The 14,610-nt window shown below is 45.3% G+C and overlaps 1 protein-coding gene across 1 annotated transcript in view; it reads right to left on the minus strand.

Annotated features, from left to right (window-relative positions):
* Window positions 1–14,610, minus strand: part of LOC145353476 (cell adhesion molecule 2-like) — a 1,377,372-nt gene that overhangs the window by 81,036 nt on the left and 1,281,726 nt on the right. The window lies entirely within an intron of this gene.

Here is a 14,610-nt window from a genome sequence, read left to right on the forward strand (position 1 = left end):
TACTTTCATCCACACATCTATTTACCTCCTCAAAGAATTCAATCAAGTTTGTGAGGCAGGACTTACCCCTCATGAAACCGTGCTGACTATCCCGGATTAAACTGCATCTCTCCAAATGGTCATAAATCCTCTCTCTCAGGACCCTTTCCATTAACTTACCAAAGTTCTTAATATTTTCACAAGCAATTTCTCTCTATCTACTCTGTAGATTTGTGCCCCTGCAGTTTAGATGCGACCCGTCCTTCCTGTTCAAGTCCCATCTGCCCTGGAAGAGACCCCCAATGGTCCAGATATTTGAAACCATCCCTCCTACACCAATGTTTAGCCACGTGTTGAGCTGCACTTTCTGCCTATTCCTAGCCTCACTAGCACGTGGCACAAGGAGTAATCCTGAGATTAGAACCCTGGAAGTCCTGCTTTTTAACTTGCTACCTAACTCCCTAAGTTGGTGCTGCAGGACCTCATCACTCTTCCTGCCTATGTCATTACTATCAATATGTACCACGGCCTCTGCCTGTTCACCCTCTCCCTTCAGAATGCTTTCTGTCCGTTCAGAGATATCCTGGACACTGGCACCAGGGCGGCAATGTACCATCCTGGAGTTTCTTTCACGTCCACAGAAACGCCTATCTGTACCCGTAACTATAAAGTCCCCTATAACTATTGCTCTAGTCCTCTTTGTCCCTCCCTGCTTAACAACAGAACCAGCCTCGGTATCATTGTTTTGGCTGCTGCTGCTGGTATCCCCTCATAGCCCATCTCCCCCAACAATATCCAAAATGCTATATCTGTTAGACAGAGGGATGAGCACAGGGGATTCCTGCATTGATTGTCTGCCCCATCTGGCTGTCACCCATCTATCTGCTAGAGGGAGCTTTACTGTGTTTCTAGTGCATATTAAGCATTTTTCCAGGAAAGTTGGAAAGCAGCCAGGAAGGGATCACTGCAGCACAATATATACGCTGTGCTGTCTTTTTTTTGTATCTTTTCGCCCCTTGCATGAATGGACAGATTATTTATAGTATTGTCTCCACCTAACCCCTCTTTTTTCCCTTTTTGTCTGTATTTGAGTTATGCGAAGCATTCATTGTACAATATTCAGTAAGGATGTCACAACATAATGTAATGATGAAACAATAATCCTCTTTAAGCTGTACAGCATATCAGAACGGAGACAGGTGCTTTACTGAAGGTCAGTCATGTGTGGAAAAGAATCATTTGTTGTGAGTGTTTCCTGTTATTGAATGCTGACAACATGGATGATACGGAGGGCTGGGTTTTCAGGAATTTCTCAATCTACCCACTTCCGTCCAGCCCCACCTGCCTCACTTCCCGTTGTGATCATTGGGCAGCCCCTGGAACGTTGGGAAAATGGTTATTTGGAATGTGACTCTGGGCTGGAGTTTGGGCCCCCTGCCAGGCGGTTGGGAAATGTGGCAGGTGGCCCATCCCCTGGCCTCCTGAAATTTGATGTGGAGATGCTGGTGTTGGACTGGGGTGGGCACAGTAAGAAGTCTCACAACACCAGGTTAAAGTCCAACAGATTAAATCCAACCTGTGTGACTTTAACCTGGTGTTCTGTCTGAAATTTTACAGGGGCAGAGGAAGATTCAGGGGGCCTGTACCCTGAGGCATTTTAAACCCTTGAAGTGGCCACCTTGGAGCCTCAGCTTCTGCCTATATTTTACCTGTTCCAGAGGGAGACTTCTACTGTGGGTCCCTGCGCCCATCGGAGACATCAGCTCATCAAAGACATCTCCCAGCTGTAGGCCTCCCTCCGCCTCTTGGATCCAGCCTGATATGTCCTGACTTGACCCCCCACTTAACTTGTCTCCTCAGCAGCCCCCACTGCTCCTGCCTGAGCTGTCAGATATCCGGTTGGCTGTCAGCTCTCTCGGATGGGACTTGCTCCCAAGAAAGGGTCGGCTGTCACATTCCCAGCATCGGATTATCCAGCTCTGCCACTGGAACAATGCAGATTCCATCCTGACACAGTAATAAATCCTGAAGAGCTAGGAATTCTTTCAGATTTGTTCTGGGAAAATGCAATATCTATCTGAAGGACATTTTAGACTATTTGTGAACTGTGTAATATTTTTGGTTAAGGTAAGAATAGGAAGGATATTTTGTTCCGTGGCTTAACGACAAGCTGCAGTAAAGGTAGAGTTCAGATAAAGGTGTTTTTCATCATGTGTCACAGTAAACATCTTAAAATATAAAATCTCAATGTATCATTTTTTTCAGCTATTAAACAGAAGTTTTAATTCAATTTTAAACAGCTCTCCAGAGATTGTAATGTTTATCAGAGAGCTGTGGGTTCAAAATCCTCACTTGATTTGAGCCAGGTTGACAGTCCAGTGCAATACTGCCCAATAGTTACCCTCAACCAAGATGTCTAAATCAGATTATTTAGTTACTCACTGGGTGCAAATTAGCTGCTGCATTTTGTACGTTACAATAGTATTTCACTCTGCTGCAGTGTGCATTAGAACATTCTCAAAGATGCAGCCTCCCCTAAGCTCAGTGACGCCCAGTTTGGGTTTCACCAGGGGGTCACTCAGCTCCTGACCTCATTACAGCCTTGGTTCAAACATGGACAAAAGAGCTGAATTCCAGAGGCGAGGTGAGAGTGACAGCCCCTAACATCAAGGCTGCATTAGACCCAGTGTGGCATCAAGGAGCCTGAGCAAAACTGGAATCAGGGGGTATCTGGGGCAAACTCTCCACTGCTTGGAGTCACACCTGGGATACAGGAAGATGGTTGTGACAGTCAATCATCTCAGCTCCAGGACATCTCTGCAGGAGTCCTTCAGGGCAGTATCTGAGGCCCAACAATCTTCAGCTGCTTCATCAATGACCTTCCCTCCATTATAAGCTCAGAAGTGGGGATGTTCACTGATCTTTGCACAATGTTCAGCACCATTCACAACTCCTCAGATACTGCAGCAGTCCATGTTCAAATACAGCAAGATCTGAACAATATCCAGACTTGGGCTGACAAGTGACATGTAACGTTCCGACCACACAAATGTCAGTCAATGACCATCACCAATAAGGAACACTCTAACCACCACCTCTTGACATTCAATGGTGTAACCATCACTGAATCCCCCACTGTCAATATCCTTGGGATTACCATTGACCACAAGCTGAACTGGACTCACTACATAAACACGGTGGGTACAAGAGCAGGTCAAAGGCTAGGAATATTGCAGGAGTAACTCACCTCCTGACTCCCAAAGCCTGTCTGCCATCTACAAGGCACAAGTCAGGAGTGTGATAGCATATTCAACCTCTTACCTGGATGGGTGCAGCTCCAACAACACTCAAGAAGCTCAACATCATCCAGGACAAAGCAGTCTGCTGGATTGGCACACCTACAAACATTCACTCCCTCCACCACCAATGCTCAGTAGCAGCAATGTGTACTTTCTACAAGATGCACTGCAACAATTCACCAAACATTCTTAGACAGCGTCTTCCAAGCCCACAACCACTTCCATCTAGAAGGACAAGGGCAGCAGATAGATGGGAACACCACCATCTGTAAGTTCCCCTCCAAGCCACTCACCATCCTGACTTGGAAATATATCGCCGTTCCTTCACAGTCGCTGGGTCACAATCCTGGAATTTCCTCCCTAATGGGACTAACTGACAGAATGTAGACTGCAGCGATTCAAGAAGGCAGCTCACCACCACCTTCTCAAGGGGCAACTAGGGATGGGCAATAAATGCTGGCCAGCCAGCGACGTCCATGTCCCACAAACAAATAAAAAAAAGATGCTGCAGAGATGCAGGGTTTTTCTGTGTCTGACTGGCTTTGCTGTAATGGATTTGCAGGGACCCAGTCTCAAATCCAATACAAGCACGGGGATGGAAATCTGCCACATGCTAACCGGGAGGATCCCAGTCAGATATGTCAATCAGTTCCACCACAGCCAACTACACTGAAACCTGGTAATTAAATAGGCAACCTTGTTGAATAAGGGCTGGTCTGGGGGTGAACTGGGGCACACATTTCTGAGGTTATACTTTAGTGCAGAATACTGGGGATAGAAAAGTGTTCATTTCTCTGCGCTGTAAAAACACAGAACTCACAAAAGAATTCAGAAAACAGCTTCCTCCCACTTCCTCGAGACCTCGAGTCTGTACAGTGCAGCTCGCATTAACTGATACCTACCCCTATGGAATTCCCTTGTTACCATAATGAAGCGTGATTATAGAAGCAATAAATGATCATAATAGGGTAAAGCTAACATACATACTGCCCACTGTAAATGAGTGGCTCTGTGCCCAGAACAAGCAGTGTAAGATAAGGATAGAGATGGTACATGAAGTGAGCTGTGGTCTGCACTTATCCAGGGAAGCTCAGATTGCACAGTTTCCAGCCTGGACCAGTTTCCTAGCCATTGTCTGGCTTGATGTATTCAGGGTGTTGAACGGGGGATCTATTGTTCCGAAATGCCTAAAATACCAGCGCAAACTCCAGCTGATTGAAAGACAATTGCAGATTCAAACTCCACATGTGCAGTGATTAATGTGAGAGATAATGATATCATAATGTGTTTGAAGGTTCACAGAATCAAGGCATTTTTTTTGTGTGGAACTCAGATGATATTACTCCTAATGAGATAATGCCATTACTACGAGGGATGGCTAATGGCTCAGAACAAATTCAAATTTATTCACAAACTGAACAGATCAGCATGTCAAATCAGAAACTCGCTGTTAACTTTCCCAGCTTTTGGATTGGCTGGGAGTTTGCTAGCCCCAATACCCAAGGTGATCAAACATCTCAAAGATCACCAGAAAGGGAAGGTTTTCCCCATCACTCAAACTGTTCATCCAATCAGAATCACATTGCTACTTGTGGGAACTTCCCACAAGTTCCTTGGCCTGTTTCTAAATAACTACATTACAACACTTCAAACACCTTTCATTGGCTCAAAGTCACTCTGCGATGTCCCAAGGTGATGAAAGGCACTATATAAATGCAAGACCTGACTTTAATCCATAATGTAAGCTTGTTTTGAGATAAACAACCCCACTGACAATCACACAGTGCAGAAGAGGCCCTTTGGCCCATCGAGTCTGCATCAATACATGAGAAACACCTGAACTCCCACCTAATCCCATTGTCAGCACTTGGCCCAGAGCTCTGAATATTCTGATGTGCCAAGTGCTCATCCAGATACTTTTTAAAGGATATGAGGCATCCCGCCTCTACCACCCTCCCAGACAGCACATTCCAGACCCTCACCACCCTCTGGGTGAAAAAGTTTTCCTCATCCTCCCCAAACCTCCTGCCCCTCACCTTGAACCTATGCCCCCTCATGACTGACCCTTCAACTAAGGGGAACAGCTGCTCCTTATTCACTCTATCCACGTCCCTCATAATCTTGTTCACCTCAATCAAGTCGCCCCTCAGTCTTTTCTGCTCCAGTAAAAACAATCCAATCCTACCCAACCTCTCTTCATAACTTCAATGTTCCATCCCGGGCAGCATCCTGGTGAATCTTCTCTGCACCCTCTCCAGTGCAATCACATCCACCCTATAATGTGGCGACCAGGACAACACACAGTACTCCCAAAGTTCTGTACAATTCCAACATGACTTCCCTGCTTTTATAATCCATACTCCGATTGATAAAGTCAGGTGTCCCATATGACTTTTCCACCATGGCAGAATTCTTTTGGAGGAGGTTGGATTTGATCGCAGTTGGAGATGCCTGCTTGGGATGGGCAGGAAGGTCCCTGAACATCTTGAGCATATTTTACATTTACTCTGGATTAATTGAAATGTTCATGCAACCAGTCTCCTTCAATACTTACATTCAGCCCTGGCTGACTATCATTACAGCCTCTGAAGGCCACAGCAGGAAAACAGCAGACAACAGCAAAATAAACCAGTCTAAACACATATTGACAGCCTTGTGACATCAGTACACAACAAGAAGAAATAGCTGCAAGCTATAGTTGTGTTCTGATATTCAATGTGGAGAAGCAATTAGGAAGGTGGAATGAATGCTGGAATAAGTAGGCTGAAGAGTGGATTGCAGGCTATATAACTGAGCGTGAGCGATGGTACCACTCTGTGCTATAACAAGTTTCTCTCCGCTCTTTCAACACAGGCATTAACTTTATAAAATACACCGGCTTAAGTGTCTGCTAAAATAGTGGAGAGAGGAATTTACTACAAGCGTGTGAAACATTTAAATGATAACATTGCTCACAGTCACTTTGAGTTTTGTAACTATACATCGATCACTCTGAGAGTTACAGTGTGCTGAGAGAACTGTGTACAATTCCGGTCACATCATTTCAAAGAGATGTGAATGGATTGTAGAAGCAATGAGGAAAGCAGTCTCAGTGGAAAGTGGATGAATTACGAGGAAAGATTAGAGAATAAACTTGCAGCCTATGGGGAAGATTATTGAGATCTTCAGCGTTTTTGGTAGATATAGAAAGAAACCAGAGTATTATGTTAATGACAGTCAGACCAAGGGACAAGAGAAGAATCATTTAAATTATTGAAAAGTGATGTGAGAATTAATGCAATAAAAATACTTTACTCTGAAGCAATTAATGTAATAATCTACCAGGTAGATCAAAGGTTCAGAACATTGAATGCATTAAAACATAGTCTCAAATGAGTAATTTACAATATTTGCAAGATGAACTTAATTGGTTGATTTAAAGAAAGAAGGACTTCCATTTATATAACACATTTTATAATCTCAGAATGCCTGGTAATGTTGGAAGGGATAAAGGTAGTGATTGAGCACATGTGGAGTCTCTCATCTCCTGCTTCATTATTTTGGACCATGAGTTGTATTCACCAGCTGCCACCTACCATTCAAAGTCTCCAAACATCATTACCATGGACAAGATTTGCATCTACAAACCCTTTCTCACTTGGGTCATGGCAGTCCTAAGGGCACAGAATCCCCAGAACACTTCAATCAGTCTGCTACCACTGAAACAGCAGCAATGGGTCTTATCCAAATCACATACCATTTTGCTTCCTATCTTCAGCTCTCTGCTCTGCTGTGCTCTAATAACACTGACACTGCTCTAGTTTTTACAGGCCAGTTTCACCACCAGGATCTATTCAAGGACTGCCAAACAGAAAACAATTCTATTCAGAGAGAAGCTCATTTGTTATCACCTTACATGAATTCTTAGGATGTTCTGAACTGCCAACCAGAAAACACAAGCCGACTCAACGCACCCCCCCAAAATTAGCTTTCTATTTATCCTTTGCCTCTTATCTGTTCATCGCCATGGTAACCATAGGTTGCACGGGCATATCTTAGAACCTAGTAATGTCAAGGAAACCCAATTAAGCCAATTCCAGAATATTCCCCAGCCCATTTTGGTTTTGAAGAGACATTGCACAAAGTAAAATACAGCTGTCCCCAGCATATGGCTCATCTCAGTGACCAAGAGAAGATGTTTCCACTTTTGGAGAATCCAAAAGTGTGAGAGATAAATATGAGATAGTTACTAATACCTCCCACAAGGAACGCAGAGAGTGGTGAGAGTATGAAACTTGTTATCACATGGAGTGGGTAAAGGCAATGCATTGATGCTTCCTGGGGGAAACTAGATAAGTCCATGAGAGACAGAGGAATAGAAAGACGTGTTGATAGGAAGAGATGAAGTAGGGAGGTTTGTGTTGAGCAGAAACACCAGTGTAGATCAGTTGGGCCAAATGCCTGTTTCTGTACTATAAATGTTGTGTAATTCTGTTACTTCAAGGAAAACTGGAAGAGAAAGCAGAGGCGGGGCAATCTGACACAACCCGGAAATGAGATGGGAAGCAGTGTTGCATCAACATTGGCAAATGAGGTTAGCTCGCCCGGAGGGGCGGAAGGACAGTAAGTGGGGAGGCCGGTATCCTCAGATGCACCAAGTAGTGCAAGTGGCAGAGGGTAATCCACATCAAAACCCACTGCTGGATTAATACATAGCATAATACTTCATCACAACCCAGTGCTGTCAGGGCCACACCTTCTTCCAACTGATTGGAGCCAGGCAGGTTTAGAATTCTTATACCCCGTGCTTCTCCAATGAAAGAGGCCGAGAGCTAATCATCAGATGGAGTCTGTCACCAGAGACTGACAATGAGGGATGTATTCAATTGGTGACAGCCGCCTGAAATCCCAGTCTGGAATTAACCTTAGGCAAAGCAGATTAATTCGAATTTGACAACCACAGTGCAGCACCTGGGATTACTCGCTTTAAAATCTCTTCTGAGCTGATAATGATGGGCCAACATTTACTGAGCTCTGTCTTCCTAATACAAAAAAAACAGAAAATGGGTAAGTACTCAGCTGCTCCGGCAGCACAGTCAGGGACCTTTCCTCACAGCTGGAAGGTCACTGACCTGAACTGTCAACTCTGCTTTCTCGCGCTTTCTCTTTTAATTTCACAATTCCAGCAAGTGCAGTATTTTGGTATTACCTCACATCTGAATGTCCGGGCTCGCTAAAACCCAGCAAGGTCACCGTGCCCCCTTCAAAGCTGCTGCTACCTTCTGGAATTTGCTGATCTTTGGATACTAAGGTATCTTGTATCTGAGTCAGTCGACAAATCCCACGACAGAGACAGCCATATAAATACTGGGGCTATCAGGGTAGCTCAGACACTGGGACATGTGGAGAGTGACTATATTGTCAACACAACATTATTGAATGTAAAAATCCCGAGGTATTATTTCTGTCACTGTGGCCCTGTTTCTGTGCATTGTGAGTGACTCTGGTCACTAAGCTCAGTAGCACCATCTAGACTGAGCCAGCCCTCAGTGCTGGCGCTGGGCTGGGCTCAGGAGGTAGTGATTGGGAACGTGAACCATGGCTGCTCTCTTCCCTCTCCCTCAGTATGAGGCTGTGGGCTACACTAATATAACTGTCTCATTGACATCCACTGAAGGAGCAATGGCTGAAACCTGCACCTTCTCATTGCTGTGGCCTGGGTCTTTACTCACAGCTCAGGCCTTTTACTTTATTCATCCGGCTCACTTTAATATTATCCCCGTTTAGGTACACAATTCTCCAACTTCAGTAACTCAACAACAACAAGTTGCATCTGTATAGTGCCTGTTCGCCTGGAAAAGGTTCCACAATATATTGCAGATGAATAATCAGCCAAGACAGGGTGTTGGTGTAAAGAAGGATATATTCCGAAAGGTGATCAAAACTTAGCCAAAGTTCTGGGTTTTAGATGGGGAAAGAGTGAGCTGGAGGTAGATGGAGAATGTGAATGAGGATGAGCAGTGAATGGAACCTAGTGAGTTTACAAGCTGTATGAATCACTCACACTGACAGAAGTCTCACAGTGACACACAGATGCGAGTGTTTTTAGCCTGATGGTTATTGTGGATATTTAACAGCAGTGTTCACAGTGTCAGTCTGTCACCATTAGTCTTTCTTGGATTCTGCTTCTTCTCTAAGCAGCAGGAACAGTTATCGCCACAAGCAGAAAGTCTCAAAAGCAGAATCAGCAGCTCTGACATACAGTCATTCAATAAACTTTTCTTGTTCCACTTCCTATTCCTGAAATATTTCCTGCACTGTTCATAATTCTGTCAAAGTGTAAGAGAAACAGCAGCACTGAGAGATGTGGTGCTGATCTCCGCCTGCCTCTCAGATCCCTCCCATTGCTCTGCAATTTGCTTCTGAAGAATAAAAAGCTGGCCAGCCCCTCCCTGATTCAGCAACTTGAACCAACTCCACTCCAATTCAGTAAATAAATCAATATGTAAATCCTCATCTGCAGGACCCCTCCGTGTTTCTGTGTGGAGGGAGCTTCAACTGAGGCATTCAAGAGGGGACTTCCCGATTATTTGAATCAAAGCAATGTGTAGGGGTTATGGTCACGATGCTCGATTGGAGAGACAGTACTATCACAATGGGCTAAATGGCCTCCTGCTGCGCAATCACAATTCTGTGAAGTCAGGCTTTATCCTGACGAGGGAAGGGCTGTGGACGATGTTTACATGGACTTTTGTAAGGCATTTGACAAGGTCCCTCATAGCAGGGTGGTGCAAAAGATTAGATCTCACAGGATCAGGAGTGAACTAGCAATGGATTTAAAACTGGTTTGGTCATAGGAGACAGAGGGTAGCAGTGGAAAGGTGTTTTCCTGAGTGGATGGCTGTAACTAATGGCATTCCATGGGGATCATAGAACATAGAACATAACAGCGGAGAACAGGCTCTTCGGCCCACGATGTTGCGCCGACCAGTTAAAAAGCAATGACCCTCTAACCTAAACCAAACCCTTACCATCCATAAACCTATCCACGGATCTCTTAAATGCCCCCAAACTAGGTGCATTTACAACTGCAGCAGGCAGGGCATTCCAATCCCTCACCACCCTCTGGGTAAAGAACCTACCCCTGACATCCGTCCTATAACTACCACCCCTTAATTTAAAGCCATGCCCCCTCATGCTAGCTTTCTCCATCCGAGGAAAAAGGCTATCACTGTCCACCCTATCTAAACCTCTAATCATCTTATATGTTTCAATAAGATCCCCTCTTAGCCGCCTTCTTTCTAATGAAAACAACCTCAAATCCCTCAGTCTCTCCTCATAGGACCTTCCCTCCCTACCAGGCAACATCCTGGTAAACCTCCTCTGCACCCTCTCCAAAGCCTCCACATCCTTCCTATCATGTGGGGACCAGAACTGCACACAGTACTCCAAGTGCGGCTGCACCAGAGTTTTGTACAGTTGCAACATGATGTTGCGGCTCCTAAATTCAATCCCCCTACCAATAAACGCCAAGACACCGTATGCCTTCCTAACAACCCTATCTACTTGATTCCCAACTTTCAGGGATCTATGTACACGTACACCTAGATCCCTCTGCTCCTCCACACTATTCAGAGTCCTACCGTTAGCCCTATACTCTACACATCCGTTATTCCTACCAAAGTGAATTACCTCACACTTTTCCGCATTAAACTCCATCCTCCACCTCTCGGCCCAGCTCTGCAACTTGTCCAAGTCTCCCTGTAGACTAAGACACCCTTCCTCACTATCTACCACACCTCCGACTTTGGTGTCATCAGCAAATTTACTAATCCACCCAACTATACCCTCATCCAGATCATTAATAAAAATTACAAACAGCAGTGGCCCCAAAACAGATCCCTGAGGCACACCACTCGTAACTGAACTCCATGTCGAATACTTACCATCAACCACCACCCTCTGTCTCCTATCCGCCAGCCAATTCCTAATCCAATTTCCTAGATCACCCTCAATCCCATACATCTGCATTTTCTGCAGAAGCCTTCCATGGTGAACCTTATCAAACGCCTTACTAAAGTCCATATATACCACGTCAACTGCCTTACCCCCATCCACGTCTTTGGTCACTTTCTCAAAAAACTCAATAAGGTTAGTAAGGCACGACCTACCCTCCACAAAACCATGCTGACTATCTCCAATCAATTCATTACTCTCCAAATAACTATAAATCCTATCCCTAGTAATTTTTTCTAAAACCTTGCCCACAACAGAAGTAAGACTCACCGGTCTATAATTCCCGGGGAAGTCTCTGTTCCCCTTCTTGAACAATGGGACAACATTCGCTAACCTCCAATCTTCTGGCACTATACCTGTGACCAACGATCAGTGCTGGGATCTCTGCTGTTTGTAATATATATAAATGACTGGGAAGAAAATGTAGCTGGTCTGATTAGCAAATTTGTGGATGATACTAAGATTGGTGGAGTTGTGGATAGTGACGAAGGTTGTCAGAGATTACAGCAGGATATAGATAAGCTGGAAAATTGGGCAGGGAACTGGCAGATGGAATTTATAGAAACATAGAACAGTACAGCACAGTACAGGCCCTTCAGCCCCCAATGTTGTGCTGAGCTATGTCCAATCCCAAGATCAAGCTATCTCACTCCCTATCATTCTGGTGTGCTCCATGTGCCTATCCAATAACCACACGAAAGTTCCTAAAGTGTCCGACTCCACTATCACAGCAGGCAGTGTATTCCACACCCCAACCTCTCTCTGAGTAAAGAATCTACCTCGGACATCCGTCCTATATCTCCCACCATGAACCTTATAGTTATGCCCCCTAGTAACAGCTACATCCACCCGAGGAAATAGTCTCTGCACATCCACTCTATCAATCCCTCTCATCATCTTATAAACCTCTATTAAGTCACCTCTCATCCTCCTCTGCTCCAAAGAGAAAAGCCCCAGCTCCCTCAACCTTTCCTCATAAGACCTACCCTCCAAACCAGGCAGCATCCTGGTAAATCTCCTCTGCACTCTCTCCGATGCTTCCACATCCTTCTTATAGTGAGGTGACCAGAACTGCACACAATATTCCAAATGTGGTCTCACCAAGGTCCGGTGCAGCATAATCCCACGACTCTTAAACTCAAACCCCCTGTTAATAAACACTAACACACTATAGACCTTCTTCATGGCTCTATCCACTTGAGTGGCAACCTTCAGAGATCTGTGGATATGAACCCCAAGATCTCTCTGTTCCTCCACATTCCTCAGAACCCTGCCGTTGACCCTGTAATCCGCATTCAAGTTTGTCCTACCAAAATGAATCACCTCACACTTATCAGGGTTAAACTCCATCTGCCACTTTTCAGCCCAGCTCTGCATCCTATCAGTGTCTCTTTGCAGCCTACAAGAGCCCTCCACCTCATCCACTACTCCACCAATCTTGGTGTCATCAGCAAATTTACTAACCCACCCTTCAGCCCCCTACTCCAAGTCATTGATAAAAATCACAAATAGCAGAGGACCCAGCACTGACCCCTGTGGTACACCGCTGGGAACTGGCCTCCAGTCTGAAAATCTTCCCTCCACCACCACCCTCTGTCTTCTATGAGATAGTAAGCAGTCTCACAACACCAGGTTATTTGGTAGCAAACACCACTAGCTTTCAGGGCTCTACCCCTTCATCAGGTGAGTGGGGAGTTCTGATCACAAACAGGGTTTATAAAGACACACACGGTTTACAGAATACTGATTAGAATGCGAGTCTTTACAGCTAATCAAGTCTTAAAGGTGCAGACAATGTGAATGGAGATAACTTTAAGCACAGATTAAAGAGATGTGTATTGTCTCCAGACAGGACAGTAAGTGAGATTTTGCACGTCCAGGCATGTTGTGGGGGTTACAGATAGTGCGACATGAACCCAAGATCCTTGTTGAGACCGTCCTCATGTGTGCGGAACTTGGCTATCAGTCTCTGCTCAGCGACTCTGCGCTGTCGTGTGTCGTGAAGGCCGCCTTGGAGAATGCTTACCCGAAGGTCAGAGGCCGAATGCCCGTGACTGCTGAAGTGTTCACCAACAGGAAGAGAATAGTCTTGCCTGGTGATTGTCGAGCGATGTTCATTCATCCGTTGTCGTAGCGTCTGCATGGTCTCCCCAATGTACCATGCTTTGGGACATCCTTTCCTGCAACGTATCAGGTAGACAATGTTGGCCGAGTTGCAAGAGTATGTACCATGTACCTGGTGGATGGTATTCTCACGTGAGATGATGGCATCCATGTTGATGATCCAGTATGTCTTGCAGAGGTTGCTGTGGCAGGGTTGTGTGGTGTTGTGGTCACTGTTCTCCTGAAGGCTGGGTAGTTCGCTGTGGACAATGGTCAGTTTGAGGTCGTGCGGTTGTTTGAAGGCAAGAAGTGGGGGTGTGGGGATGGCCCTGGCGAGATGTTTGTCTTCATCAATGACATGTTGAAGACTCTGGAGAAGATGTTGTAGCTTCTCTGCTTCGGGGAAGTACTGGACGATGAAGAGTACTCTGTCCACTGTGTCCCAGGTTTGTCTTCTGAGGAGGACAGTGCAGTTTTTTGCTGTGGCACGTTGGAACTGTTAATCGATGAGTTGAGCGTCATACCCTGTTCTTATGAGGGCATCTTTCAGCATCTGTAGGTGTCTGTCACGATCCTGCTCATCTGAGCTGATCCTGTGTATACAGAGGGCTTGTCTGTAGGGGATGGCTTCTTTAATGTGTTTAGGGTGGAAGCCGGAGAAGTGGAGCATCGAGAGATTATCCATGGGCTTGTGATACAGCATCTCACTGTACCAATCAATCAAATTTGTGAGCAAGACTTAGCCTTCACAAATTCATGTTGACTATCCTGGATTAAACTGCATCTTTCCAAATGGTCATGAATCTTGTCCCTCGGGACCTTTAACTTACCGACCAAAGTAAGACTAACTAGCCTATAATTACCAGTGTCATTCCTATCTCCTTTCTTGAAGAGAGGAACAATATTTGCCACTCTCCAGTCCTTTGGCACAATCCCCGTGGATAGTGAGAACTCAAAGATCAAAGCTAAAGGCTCTGCAATCCCATCCCTTACCTCCCAAAGAATCCTTCTGGCCCAGGGGCCTTAGCGACCCTCAGGCTTTTCAAAATTGCTAATACATCTTCCCTCAGAACATCTACCTCCTCCAACCTATCAGCCTGTATCACACACTCATCCTCAAAAACATGGCCCCTCTCCTTAGTGAACACTGAAGAAAAGTATTCATTCAACGCGTCTCCTATCTCTTCTGACTCCACGCACAAGTTCCCCCAACTATCCTTCACTGGCCCTAACC

The sequence above is a fragment of the Carcharhinus amblyrhynchos genome, chromosome 15 (genome assembly GCF_965287045.1).
Source record: "Carcharhinus amblyrhynchos chromosome 15, sCarAmb.v2.hapA, whole genome shotgun sequence".
NCBI lineage: Eukaryota > Metazoa > Chordata > Chondrichthyes > Carcharhiniformes > Carcharhinidae > Carcharhinus > Carcharhinus amblyrhynchos.